This window comes from Cloeon dipterum, chromosome 3 (genome assembly GCF_949628265.1).
Source record: "Cloeon dipterum chromosome 3, ieCloDipt1.1, whole genome shotgun sequence".
Classification (NCBI taxonomy): domain Eukaryota; kingdom Metazoa; phylum Arthropoda; class Insecta; order Ephemeroptera; family Baetidae; genus Cloeon; species Cloeon dipterum.
Window position 1 is genome coordinate 20516156 of NC_088788.1, and position 14647 is coordinate 20530802.

Consider the following 14647-nt stretch of genomic DNA (forward strand, 5'->3'; position numbering starts at 1 on the left):
TTAGACATTCACAGCGGAATATAATGCAGTCTTCTTCTCACTTTTCATAAATCTCTTCCTCCCTGCGCTCGTTGTCGGCTCCTAATCTAGTTGCCCTAGGAAAAAATGCAGTCGGCCGCCGAGAGGGGAAGCGTGCTCTGAGTTATTGTTATTTGTTTGCGTATTAACCAGCGTGACGGGCCCTCCTTCCGAAATTACCTGTCGGCTAATGAGCTGCAGCTTTTCGACGCTGCTTTTTACGATTCTGCTCCTGACGAGGACGAGGAGAGGATGAGGAGGTCGTAAAAGTGAGCAAGCGAACGGCAGGCGTTTGCGGCACAAAATTGAAAGTGGATTTTTTTGCTTAGAGGTCAAACCCATTGGAAGATGCTACTTCTTCCCCTAGGAGAGGGGCTGAAATTTCCTTACCAAGGAAATTTTAATGTAAATTTTGTTTATAAATAAAAATTTGCTGAATATTTTCAAATATGTTCATTAAGGCTATGGTTGTAAGAGTAAATTGAAATAGAAAAAACTGCATATCAGTCGCCGAGATCACCATAATATTTAAGGAAATGGTCGACATTTTTCCACGTACAAATTATTGAAATTGGCCTGGTCATAGTCAAGAATAATGGACAATCGTAGAAAGAGCTGAGAAGCAGTAAAGGAATATCTATTACGTTTTTGCAATAAATTTGATAAAAACCCAAACGAACGATTCCAAGAGAAAAATAGCCTCACGATCGGGCAGACTGCGATGTAATTTTCTTGCTCGCGGTCCACATTCCGACTGTGGGCCACTTGCTCCCGCCGGAGTCTGCAATTTATGGCGCGCAAAGCAAACAAGCGCGCGGCGATATTTCATTAGCCACCGAATTTACTGCCTGCAACACCTGCTATAAAACCGCCGACGCGCTTGTGCCCGCTGCCAGCCGGCAGACTGCTCTTTCCCAGTTTCCCCCCCCCCCCCCGCCAACCCGCGCCTGCCCACCCCCGCACTTTGGCCCGCCGACAATGGGGCTGATTACTACCGGGATCGCTCGCTCAGCCCGCACTGACTGATGCTGCGAGCGCGATAGCGCCGAGAAGAAGATCCTGCCGCCGGAGTTATTTATGCAACCTGCGCGACACGCTTGACAAACTGGTTGCAGGGCCCGATGATCTGGAGGAAAGGGGCAACGAATGCGTCGGTGCTAGTGCAGCCGGAAAATTGGCTTTTGTCTCCCTGGCGGCGCGAGAGTGGCTGACAGCCACCGTCGAGTTCCAAATTCGTTTCTTTTCTTCTCCTGCTCCCCTTGTTTTAACTGAATCTCGAGCGGATTCGGTTTTCTTTTTTAATCAAACTTTTGCAGCAGGAATTTCAAGAGGCACTCCATTTCTGGAGAGCGTTCCAAAAAGAAATTGAAGATGGCAACAGAAAAACCGGCCAATCTTATGGTGGTTCCACAGTAAAATACGTCCATGGATCAGTTCTTTTTATGGCAGACCTTTTTGGTCTCTTGAAATGAAATTCTTCTAGACGAAAATTTAACTCCCAGAAATTTAAAACAGTTACACAGAACGAATTGAACTACTCGTGTGGCTTGAATGGGAAACATTACAAAGCTATACAGAGCAGAGAACGATTCAACTCTCGTCAATTGTATCTACGCCTGAAAACACCTGTTCCCTTCTGGCCAAAAATCCTTCATCATGACTTGTCGAAAGAAGCAGCCTTCATTGAGGATCAAATTCTTTCTCAAATATTTACGGCAGAGTGATAAAAACAAAATTCTCGCCGCTCCCATCAATCAAGCGCAGAAGAATAACAAGTTGTGAGGAAGTTGCATTGCGATCCATCAGGGAAAAATGTAGGCAGGACGATTTTTCACTCGGCGCGGAATTTGCCTGCATTATTGCGAGTACGAACATATCGATTGGAGCGAGTTGTGCGTCACGACGCCAACACCAGCAGCAGTAGCAGAGCCCACCGCCGCCGTGATAATAACCAAGCGAGCAACGCCCTTTATTGCTAGCGAGAGCAAATTATCCAGCGCACCGCCACACATGCTACCGCGATTCATGCAAAAATTCGGGTATTCCTCTGAGGCCTGCTTCCAGTATGAATAATTAGCGCTCGACCGCTGCCTATTCGTCTAGTTTAACCAACTCTCGGCCCCCGACTCGTTTTTGTAACTCACCTTTTTGGTCTCTTGTCGGCTGCGGTCAGTCACTACGCCTACAGTCCTGCAACACAGAGCACGGAATTAGACCATTTGCCAGAGCAGTTTATTTCGCACAAAACGACTGCATGGGGATGCGTTTGCTTTTCTCATTTACAAACTTGTGTTCTCTACTGTTATCTACGTTTGGGGGACAAATGAGCAGAGCGCATAGTCCGGGCTTGAAAATATTCATTTATCAGACAAGTTTTTATGGCAAGTAGTCTGTTGACTGGGCCCTATACTAAAAAACATAAATAACACACGGGAATTATCTAAAACGTATCAACACTAAAAACTTTAGAGCTCAAAGTTTTTTTGTTTAATTTCGAGTTTTAAAATTTTGAGTGAGGCAGTTCTTATATAAAATCTGTAATATCCAATTAAAACTTGAACGACGCCAGGATATGTAGAAGAGTAATTTTAGCTTTCCCTTAAAGGAGTTCAGCCTGACAGATTGCAGTTTTCATGGAGAAATGAACCAATCTGGAAGTTTTACAAACTATATATATATAAAGAGAAGAATTATCTGCTTCAATTCATTACTCCAGACAAAAAACGAAAGATAAATTCGTGATTATTCATGTCGTAAAAGTAAGTTACTTATTAATTGGAAATTGCGCTCCATCGATTGGCTTCAACGTGCAGCAAAAAATTAACGACTATCCCGCGGGAATAATCCAATTTTTCGGTCGAGCGATTTTCTACCTGCCCACAACTGATTCGACGCCCCAACAGATAATAATTACCGCGCTTGCTTCCACGGCAAACAGCGGCGGGCAGCGAAATCGGATCTGTTTGATGGCAATTTGCGAAACGGACTCAAACTGTGCTTTCTGTCAATATCCAGAATCATCATGATGCCGCTCGCGTGACGAGGGTGTGGCACAGCGTCGCTTTCACCCCCGTCCCCGTGAAAAGCGCATCCGCCAGCTCGTCATAATAGGGCAAGCCGAACGCACCGTTGCACTTTTTGTTCCTTCCGCCGTACCTTGCCTTCGTCTCATCTCATTATCTCCTGACAGTCAACTCACTGACAAAATGTATGGGTTCGTTTTATTTGTAACATAAGTATTGCAGTTACGTGTGATACTAGTGTAGAAAATCGCGATACAAGAAAAAAGCAATTTGGCTAAGTAACAACGATTTTGAATAAATAGAGAAAAAATACACTAGAGGTTAGTTGCATTCACCGAAACTGGTCGAGCATAATTAAATTACTGGGAGCTCAACGAGAAAAAATCTGTCCCGTATTTTTCGTTTGCGTGGTTTTTGGGACATAATGTGGTCACCAGTTGATTGCTTATATAGAGTCACCTCTTTATTTATAAAAAAATAAACATTTAAATATTATGTATTTCACTCAATTAGAGGAAAATTTCAAATATTATGTCTTCTATCATTCGAGAATTAATGGGAGGGACTGAAAACCAATCAATTTTAAATAAGCAGTGAACCTTAAGGTTTTTTATAAAATATTTTCAGAAATAAATCAATCTACACATTTTATTTGAAAAGGGTAAAATTTAATACGAGAAAAACACAAACGGCTCAAATGTAGCACGTTCTAAAGTTTGATTGATTCCGTATCACGGCAAACGACGGTAAAAATAATTGTTCCCAGATCCAATTTCCGCAAGAGCACATAGCAGGTTTGCGACACATCCAGGGTCGCACAAATTGCAGGCTGGATGCACGAAAAATCGCGCCGCCGAATTGGAGTATACCTCTTTGTGATATTGAGTTTCTTGGTAGCTTAACTTTGACGTTAGTTTCATTCCCAAGACCATCCTAATTCTCGGACGAGGGCAAACTTTTCCCGTCTGTTTCCTGCAAGTGTCGCGCTGGATTACTTTTTGAGTGATTTATGTGAAATGTCGCAATGAAGGAAATGTTATCGACAGCTAACTCGGAGGTTTCTCCCAAGTAATTAAACTTCCCCTTTGGGGGTTGCAATTAATTCGGGGGAGCGGCTGGATTACGTCAACGGACAAAGAACCCAACGCAATTACGACGGCTTGACCTCTTACCTCGGCTGAAAATCGAGTTAAAACAGGAAATCTCACGGCTGACTGAGCGGCGTGATCACTCATTTTGCATGCGAACCTTTCCCTTTGCTTCTCTCTCCGAGAGTAATTGGATTAAATCAAGCCGGGTCTGAATGGGAGGACGAATTTATTCATGAGATGCCGGCAATTTCTGCTCAAAGCCAAATATAAATATCGACTGACTAAAACCCACTGCGAAATTCTGTTTGTGTGTTCCGTTCATTCCGCTTATATGCCAAATGGACTTATCAAAAGCCATCTTTGCTCATTTGATTTCAATCGGATTAAACAAGAAGGAAAATTTTATCGTGGAAAGTTGATTTCGGTTTTCCTCTTTGAAAGGGCATAGCCGAGAGAAATTTAGAACTGAGCAATAAGAAGTGATTTTTAGGCGATTGAAACCAATTCGTCTATAATTTCAACACTAATATTAGCTTTACAGTTGTGAGATTAGAATACAAGACTTTAATCGAATTTCGGAGTATTGTCTTCGACAAATAAGGAGGAATTATTAGGATATTCCATTAAAGATTTAGCTATGGTCGAGCAATCTCCATACGTCATTTTGTACGAAAGTTGTATCATCGATTCAACGTCAGCTGACAAACTCCAAGGTCCTGTCTCAGTCGTTTGTTCGTTTGTTGTGCACAAAGGAACAAGCAATAAATAAAGAGCAATCCATTTGTCATTAGGCTGCGGAGCATGTTGTGTCTTTGAACAGCCAATCTCCTTGTTATTACAGGCTATTTTGTTTGCGTGGAAAAGGGGAAGCTGCGGCAGACAAGATCAATTGCCATGTTTTCCAAGGGACCAGAAGAGAAATAGGTGACGTCAACAGACACGCTCTCCCTTAATTCTTCCCTTCACTAATACGTGTGTTTGTCCGGTTCGGCGAGGGCGCAAAACAAAGCGGGTTCGCACGCAACTTTGATCACTCGCACCTGAATAACAATAAAATCGCAGCTTTGCGTGTGCGATAAATCAATAACGTGGTGGCGGCGGCGAGAGGGATGGAGGCAGGTGAACCATTTTATTCAGATGTTCCAGCGCGTTTGCACCCTTTTGGTTTGTTTTCCACCTCTTGAGTGCGGGGAAAAACACAAATCTGCAAGCTTTGTGCCTAAAACGGCTTTCGACGCGGTCCTTCGCACAAAACCCGGATGAAAGGGTAATATTGTGGGACGAAACACAAGTCCGATCGATAAAAAGCAGATGTGAACTTTCTGAGAAAAATTGAAATGAAAAACCGCGCTTCTATTCCCAAATCTAGCTCTGCTGCCATGATAAATAACGTTTGCATTAGAACTTCATTGTACATGGATAAATACAAGGTGGTATGATTTAATAGCTGGCAAAATTTATTGAACAAAATTTGACGGTAAACTATTGAAATAATGGTATTGAATTTTACTTTGTCAATTTGTTAAAATTCTTTGAAACGTCAAAATGATAAATGAATTGTTGATGTTAGTTTGTTTAGCGAGCATCTGGATTATATATGCAAACAGAATCAAGTCACAAGTAGACTGCATTTTCATCCACCACCTCCGTCAGAGGAACAAAATAGAATTGGGATCGAGTAACAAAGAATGCTAGTTCATTCGGCGTGTGTTTTCATGAAGTTATAAAGTTTTAATCGGATTGCAGGGCGGCGGAAGTTAGAGCTCTTCGTACGGGGGCTGCGCGGGTTAAGAGTCTTCGCTCGGGCTGTTTGCGTCACCGTACCTTTACCCTTTACTTCATTCTCGAATGAGAGTGGGCTTATAAACAGAGAGAGCAACCGATAATATTGGTCTTTCTTTCTTCGGCTCGACCGATAATTCGAGTGAAAAGGCGGCTTGGAAATTAAGCAAGCAAGCTGTGGCTGCTGGGGTCGAACATTTGCGACGTTCGTACAGTCGTTGAGGATTCTCGAGATAACCAGCAAGCTTTTCCTCCCGTCACGTCAGAAAGGGAATTCTCAGTGGCAGGAGAGCCGAAATAGATTTCCGTCTAACCTGGAGATACAGGAAAACGTCCGAGAGGAGAGGATAAAATGCGTATTGAGCATGGCTGAATTCCAATAACAAATAAGAGCTCTCAATACCACAATCGTGCAAATATCGGATCGTGTCTCGGATTTTCCGGAATTTGTAAAGAAAGTGATTGGGAGAGGAGTAAGCTCACAAATTGAAAGAGTAAAATTGACAAGTACTTGTCTCTACTTAATTTTGTCCCCGAAATTTCTTTTTTGAAATAATCAAGAGATAATTTTTTTTGCAAAATTTTCGATTACAGAATGTACAGTGTGCAAAAGATATGAGTTAAATGATATTTTGAGACTGTGAGAGCGCGCACAGCTAATTTAGCAATGGCAAAAGTTGCAAAAGTTATACGAAAATGAGCAGAGCCACACCTTAATACAAAAGTGACCGTTGACATTCATGGTAGTGGCGCCACGGAGCGTGCGTAATTTTTGGCAGAGATCACGGACTGCGAGACTCGCTCTCCTTTGCACATGCAAATTGGCTCTTGAGACGCGGTCCGAACGTTATCAAATGTACCACGGAGCGGAAACAACAAGTCTGTGTGCTGGCTGCTCCGCTGCCTCCGCATTGCGTATATTCCAGCTGCTATCATCCGGACTGGCTGGCGCGAGTGCCTCGCCGGCCGGCCACCCCTTTTTGCTCCTTCTCGCTATGCCCAAAACGCGAAACAGCATTACCGGCGCGTCTTCCTCCTTCGGCACACGATAAACACGTGCTCCCTCTCGCTGTCTAGTCTCTGCAAAAAGCGACTGAAGCTCAGATTCTTGCTCATTTCCCTCGTTTTCTCCTCCTATAGGGTTGCCAGAAGGCCACAAAAAGTGACGTGAGTCTTAAACCCAAAGTTAATTCTCCCGTCAGAGGTGACATTAAAATTTATGCAGCTAATTGATTCATATGATTTTCGTTGTCTATTCTCATTTTTGTGTAGTATAATTACATGAAATGTCTATGCTCAATTCACACTAAGATTGAAGTTGTAATTTTTATTTTGAAATAAAAGGCAAAGAAATACTTAAATTAAATACGCGCAGCAGATATACGTGTTGCAATATTTTGTACATTTAAAAACTTTCCAAGTTTGAATAAGTAAAATTTGTGTGATTGGAACTTCCAGTTTAAAACGATATTTTTCGACAATTTTCTCAATTTAACATAGCCACAAGACACGAAATCGAACACTTGAATTAAAGGATATTTAAAACTACTTTTTAACATTTTGTGTTTGTTATACACATTTTACCATTGATAATTTCCAAAAACCAATCCAAATGAGAAGTATTTCAACTTTCAACGAGAAAACTTTGAATATGAAAAGTGGCAAGCGGTAACCCTGGCCCGAAAATAAGGGGTGATTGAGATGGCAGCCACACAAATGGCTTGCTGCTGCTTTAATGCGCAAAAACGCGGTGCGGCTGAAAAATGAATTTGGGAAATTTTAAGTTGGCACTGACAACAAAAGTGTTGAGGGATGTGAAAAATGGTCAATATTTCTGTCAGCCAGTGAAATAATAATTAACTGCAACATCATTGGAACCCTCACGATTAATTCATTTCCTATATAAATATTTAAAATCATGAGATTGCATTTGTATTCTTTCAACACAGGGCTTACTCATTACAGAAAAAAGCAACCCATTTCAATCTAGCACGCCCCTTTCGGCTGGATGTTGCGCAAACGACACGTTTTCTGTATACAGAACAACAACTGCACTCTCATTCAAAAAGATTGATACAGACTGTTTTATAGTTTGTCTGTTCTAGTCCATAAATTTCTATCTGCGTCAATTCCGCTGGATTGGAAGTCGTTTGCTGAAAATGTTTTTCTACTCTCGCACATCGAGAGTTTCTCTCTAAAATAAAATTGAATTTATTGATTTAAAATCAGCATCTTTTGGTGCTTTACCAACACAGACGAGTGAGTTTCATTCAGAGCAAGATGAATGTGTTTTAAAAATCGTGTCTAAAAGATCAGAATGCTTACGGAAGCTCTTTTTGTGTCGCATAACATGTTTCTTCCTCGCTGTCGTAAAGATCTAGTTTTATCAAACAGTAATAGTTTTCGATGGCAGTCACGCAACTAAGAGGGAAATCGCATTCTTTGGGTGATTTGCCTGTTTGCGAGCTGGCGGCGCAAATAATGGAGCGCTGCGTCGGCGAGCATAACTCACGTGCGTCGTAAACGTTGAAAAAAGTGAAGGAATGCGCTGCGAGATATCAACAAAGCGGCCCAGATGTGCAAAACAAAGTATTTCTGGGGCAGCGGCGTGCGCGGAATCCGCTTCAAATTCAAACAGCGACCAATTTCGCTCTTCTCGATTTGGTTGCGAAAGAATATTCGGCGCGGCAAGCCAGTTAATCCGTCGTCTAGACGCATGCTTCGCGTCTCTTTCTTTCTCTCTTTAGCAGGTGTAATTGACGCTAATTAAGCAGGCCGGTCCGAGAATGACCTGTGACCCCGGCGGGAATCCCGTCCGTGAGAATGCGCTCTGCTTTGCCCGCTCCTGCCGCCGCGTCAGCGACGAATATTTCTGCCGTAATTAATGGCTCTTAATTGCCCCCTCGAGACGAATTGATTGGTCTCGGGGACAGTGGAGAGGCTCCTTCACTTATTTCGGCCGCTTCGTTACGACGCCACTCGTAATTGACATGTTACGAAATGAGCTCGGCCGTGATTCTCGGACCGCAGCATCCACAGCTCTGAGAAAACCTACTCGCAAGGGGTGGCCACACTTTGTAAGCGGTGTCCACTCTAAGAAGGTAAACAAGTGGGTAACTGGTTATCACGACCCCGAATATTGGGAAGTAATGATTGCCACTTGATATTGATCATCAATATCAGCGTTTAACTTTTGTCCCAATGAAAGTTGTCTTAAGAATTTTACCCGAAGTAAACATAGATTCAAAATATTTTTTGTAAATATACCATAAGTAAAAACATGATTTTCCACTGGCTAATATTTAGGAAAAATATGTATATTTCATCAATCTACTTTACAAATTTCAGCTTTTTGATTGTCCAGGCGGAAGTGCAACAAATCGTCCGAACATTTCGTTTGCTACTCATGTCCTAAATTGCTTCAGCCTACTTTGGTGCTCACTGCTCAATAAATCACACGAGAACGTTTCCCGTCCAGAATCCACTTATTTCTTTATGCCTCTTAGGCCTCTTTCGTCATAGAGTGGCGGTGTCGGTTACTAAATTTCGCAAAAGACGTTGGTGAAGTCAATAAACCATTTTCCTTTGCCACGTTTCTTATCGAATCAGTCTCTCGACCAAAAGCAAATGCATCACAAGGATTTCACGGGCAATTCGGCACGACCAGAGTCGGCGGATCAATAGAAAATGCGCATCATTTGTCACTGTTCCTCCTGGCTAGTGCGGTGGTCATCTTTCTGTCTGTTTGCGAAGCCATTAGTCCGCTAGCAAACAAAGCGTCTCCTTAATTAAGACCCTGTGACGCGCGCAACCGGAGATGTGAGAGCGGCAGGTGGACAATTTGATCCCCGAATGTGTCCAACCAACTCAAGGCAGACAAGATATTTCGATTTTATCTCATTTAGGGTGGTAATATTATCGATTCCATGAGCAGAAAACTTGATTGTATTTTTAGCGTGTGAGCATTTTACAAGCGGAAAAGATGAAGATTTCATTAAGAGACTGGACTTAAATTCTGCAAGAAAGTATTGTGGGAGTTCTCCCTTGGGACACCCCAACACGGGGATAGTCAAAACAACTCTCACAAAGCTGATCAAGCAGAAAGGCAGATCGCTTAACGCACTGCAAGCGGTTAACAAGGTAGCCGGTTCGAACTTCCGGAAGTGCACACATTTTTTACGCTTGTGGGGGTCCAAATATTTAAATAAAACCACTCCAACCTTTTCTATATCTGGCGTCGTATATTATGGCAATTGAACTGGAAACAGAGGAATTCACAATAAATATTTCACATTCCAAAGTCAGAGCAAGAAAAGGAATTCGAAACAATTTACAAGGATCATGATCAATATTTGAATACGCCAATTAATTTACTAATAATCAATAATCAATTCGTCAATTAAAATCAAAACAACAATTATTTAATATCGCAAGAAAATATCTCACCCCTATTCACAGGGTCAGTCACTTCACGATAAGCCAGTAATCACCCTTCGAGACAATAAGCGCAGTGCATGGGGTTTTACTTAATGACGAGCACTATTCGCTAAACCACCACACACGCCCTGCACGCTCGATTTCCGAAGGTTAAATGCCACCACACGCACTGCTGCCGGCACAGGTACCGCATGCGCATTGCGCTCGTTTGGTACCTGTGCCGCAGGTTGCTTAGGCCGCCAGGCGACCCCTACACGCTTTTGACGTTACAATATCTTTGCACTGAAGGCAACAAAAAAGTATTTAAAAATCAAACCCTAATTAAAAAATATATTAATTACAAGCTCAATTTTTTCAAAGTATTGGGGAAAAACTCCCTAAACAAAGATGCCACATTGCCGCCGGTGTAATTATGCGAATGAATTCAACTCCTCCTCTATACTTGCAGCAAAATCGATCGCCCGTGAGTGTACAGCCGTTCTAATGGAGTCTGATCCAATATTTATGAGTTGGGGAAATCGATCAGCGGGAGAAATACTGGTCTGCTCCCCGGCTGCGAGGGTGGAACGCAATATGAAGACCTCCTTTTGTGTGCACGCGTTTGCATGCAGGAATTTCCGTATCGCCGCTCGATAGATAACAGCAGAGTAAACAATTCGGCTCGAATTCAATTTCGCTCTCAAGCCTTCCAACGTTGCTAATGGAGCAGCTGTGATAAATTGACTACTTTGTATCCATTTTTGCGTTAGTTGCCGAAAATTTGAATAAGTATGACAGCGAATCGATGCGCTTATGGTTCTCAAAAGCTTTGTTGTGGCTGAATTGAAAATGATACCCAAAAATTCAATTTCCTTGGTATAATTATATAAAATGCAGCATGAACACAGCGAGTCAAAAACAGCTTGTACTCATACATTTATATTTTTTATTTATTAATTGATTTAACCTTATGTGAGGGGTTGTAAATTTTGTAATTTTTACAAACATTGGTGCATTTAAATTTAGTAAATTGTTTTATATGGGAGCGTTTTTGAAAAAAAAAATAGTAAAATACTTAAATTGGTTTAGGCCTTTACGTACAATGCCGGCGGCCATCGGTGGGGTGGGGGTTCTGCGTCATCCCGGCACGTAACGCATTATATTGGAGAAATATCGTTACCACATAATCAAATTCGCCAACACGGTGCAACAGCCAGTGCGATGGAAAACGTAATTCAGGCAGCAAGGGCAATTACGCTGGACCAGTTGTCAATTAAATTTGAGAGGGCTGGCGATCAGGAAAAGTGCAAGCCACGCACGCTCGGTGGTTGGGGCCAATTGAATTCGAGGCCAGATTGCGAGTGCCGCAGGGGTTGCATACATCTCACTCGGCGAACGGAGCGGCAAGCACGCTCGGCCGCGTCTGCTCCCCCGGCTGCAACATTTGTTTTCCGCTGAGCCATTTAGGCCTCCCCTGTGCGCCGAACTCGGAGTCGATCGAGTCGGCCCACCAAAGCGTGCGCAAATAATTGCGATCAAAAGTTGCCACTTTGTGTACGCAAATTTGGAGTGAAGAGCGGTTTCACCCTCACCTTTTAATCGTGTGCTAATTAACTGGCGGTCTGTTTGTTTGCCCAGCAGTTTTCGCCTCGAATTACCTCATATTCGCAAACAGCGCTAACAAAGTGCGGGGAAGCAAGCGCTGCCTGTTCCGAGTTATATAACACTTAAACGTCATTTCGTTCGTTCTCTCCGCTCTGCAGGGAGTTTAGACGACGCGTCTGTTTAAAAGAAAAGTTTAACCCAGAACGAGACTTGGGATCAAAGTAATCACCAAAAAAGATATGCTTAATTTTTTCCGAAGACAAATATTAGAATCACATTACATTGGTCACCAAACCATTTTTAAATTGCATGGGATATTAAGAATTTTCGTTTTCAGCTTCTTAACTAATAGCTTTCTGATTTTTTGCTGGGCTTTCAGAAAAATTCGCTGTCTTTGCCCACTTGCAAACTTTCACGACAAGAAGCACAAGTCCTGAAAGCATTTCACAGAAGGCGCACTCCCTCCGTTCTCCGTCAGATTAAATCTTTAGGCGCTGCTGGAATCGAAAGCTTCCATCTCCCCCGTTCGCCATTAATTTGAGACGGAAATGAAAAATCTGGTGAAAAACACACTGCACACCGCAACAGCTCGGAAGAGTCTAGTGCAAAACTTTTCCATACACTGCTCGAAATGGAGGGGAAAATGAACTTTTCCCGCTTTATAAGAACATTTATAACGTCAAGCGAGGGGGAGCAAGTAGAAAAGAAAACTGGTGAAGTGCACTGATGTGATTTCGGCTGTGCTCCGGCGTTTGTATGTATAAAAGAGGTTGGTTGTTTATCGGGGGGACATGTTGATGCTGACAAGACGCGTGTTTAGGCCGCAGATGAAGATCAATTCAATTACTGGCAAGAGACCGAAACGGGGATAAGCTCTGAATAGGGAAACCTTGTAATTTAACAAGAAGAAACAATACGCAATTTTTGCATTATTCTATCAACCGTCGTTTGTTAATTGCAAGCACCGTGTGTTGCCGTTAAGCTTAATTTGTACTTCTGTAACACGTTTGCTATGAAAAAGAAAAGAAATCCTGCAAATTAAGTCAAAAAGGTGATCGATTTCTATTTCATTCTAGATTTAGAAGTAGATTTCTACGTCGAGACGACGTGAAGTTAATGAGATCGAGAGCTGTTAATTGAAAAAGGCGTCAGATGTTTGCAGAGACGAATCTGGTCGATCGATGCCAATGCAAAGGTGGACGCCTCTTTCAATGCAAACCCGAGTTAATTGAAAAGCTATCGAGAGAAAAATTGTAACGAGCGAGTTCTCGTTAATACCGGCGCCAAACTCAATTGATGCTTTAAATTTCAACGTGTCTCGCATCACGCCACTATTTGATTGCAAATTTTAATTATGAGCGGCAGGCAAAAATTGAGTGACGAGCATAATTCAAAGTCTGGTCGAAAAATTTGAATTGATGTTTTACTCAATGGAGTTTTTCATTTCATGTCATTTCCATTGGAGCTCAACATAAATGAACACTATTGGAGTCTTTTTTCAGGATAGCCTGATAAACGAACAAGAGTTACTCATTTTTCACAGTTGACAAAATTCAGTAAGGACAAAGGCACGATTTGCCATTCCACGTACAAGGCAAACGGAACCTCATTTCGGTGCCAATTTTATCACGAAAGTATTCTGGCCAGATTTATAATAGAACTTCTCCACCCAGAGTCCCAATGGGAAATATTTCACCTGCACGGACGTGTGCGTATTGACGTCACACTCGTATTTCAAATTAGCAGCAGAATGTGCGCCGATAAAATTATTTATTTTCCTCATTTCGCTATAACACTGCTTGGGTTGGCGGTCCTCTGGAGAGTTGAGCAGTAAAAAAACAAATTCACTCCGCTCGTTATCCAGCCGAGTGATGAATGGCCTGCCGCACTAACCGCCGAAACTTTCAGTTTTTTCAATGATTCAATTAAGCGAACGGCGTAAATCACGCCTCGTATTCAGAATTTAATTGTTTTTGACAGGAACCAAATTCAGGTGAAAAATTCAAACGGGATATAAGCATCTATTCTGTGAATGTATATTTTTTACTTCAGTTCCTCTCCAACTGATCATGCACTAAAACTTAAAAGATAAATAATTTTTTATGCAACGCACTTATAAAAGATGATCTGAAAATATTCACTAAGGACAACCTGACGATTTCCATCTTTCCAACATAATTAATTCAATAATAATTATTGCGTTCCAATTGTGTTTGTTTTAATGAAACTGATGCAGCCGGCGACAGTTGTTGTAGTATTTTTTAGCTTTTGTTAATTCATCCAGAATCGTGATTTGGGACCTGTTTTGCTTTCCAGCATTTTAAATTAGCGAACGGAGCTGTAGAAATGGTTTGCTGTTAAGTCAAGCGGAAAAAGGTTCGAATTCGTTTTCGCCAGTGAATGCCCGTACTTTTTCACTCGCAATGCTTCCAGCGCAGAAAATGTAGCCATTTCTCACGTTTCTAGCCTGCAGCAAGGCCCTTCCCAAATTTATTCATGGCAATTTCGCCGTCTTTATCAGCTTTGCTTCTCGAGGGTCGGGGCAACGCATATTGCGCCGATAGTAAAAAATAACAAGACGAGTCCCCTTGTGCAGCTTTTAATAGGATGCACCGCTTAAAACGAGCCAATTTTCTCGTAGCAAACTTCGCTCACCCGCGCACCAACGAGTGTGCTCGTGTGAGGAGGAAAGGGAAGTCGCTCGCGGGCTTT

General features: G+C 42.3%; 1 protein-coding gene across 8 annotated transcripts in view; it reads right to left on the minus strand.

The window, feature by feature from the left end:
* bsk (mitogen-activated protein kinase dJNK) overlaps window positions 1-14647 on the minus strand; it is a 64962-nt gene that overhangs the window by 27038 nt on the left and 23277 nt on the right. For all 8 annotated transcript variants that reach the window (XM_065486359.1, XM_065486363.1, XM_065486356.1 and 5 more), the window contains one exon: window positions 2163-2208. The gene's annotated coding sequence lies outside the window, so the exon portion shown is untranslated. The remainder of the gene's footprint in view (window positions 1-2162; window positions 2209-14647) is intronic.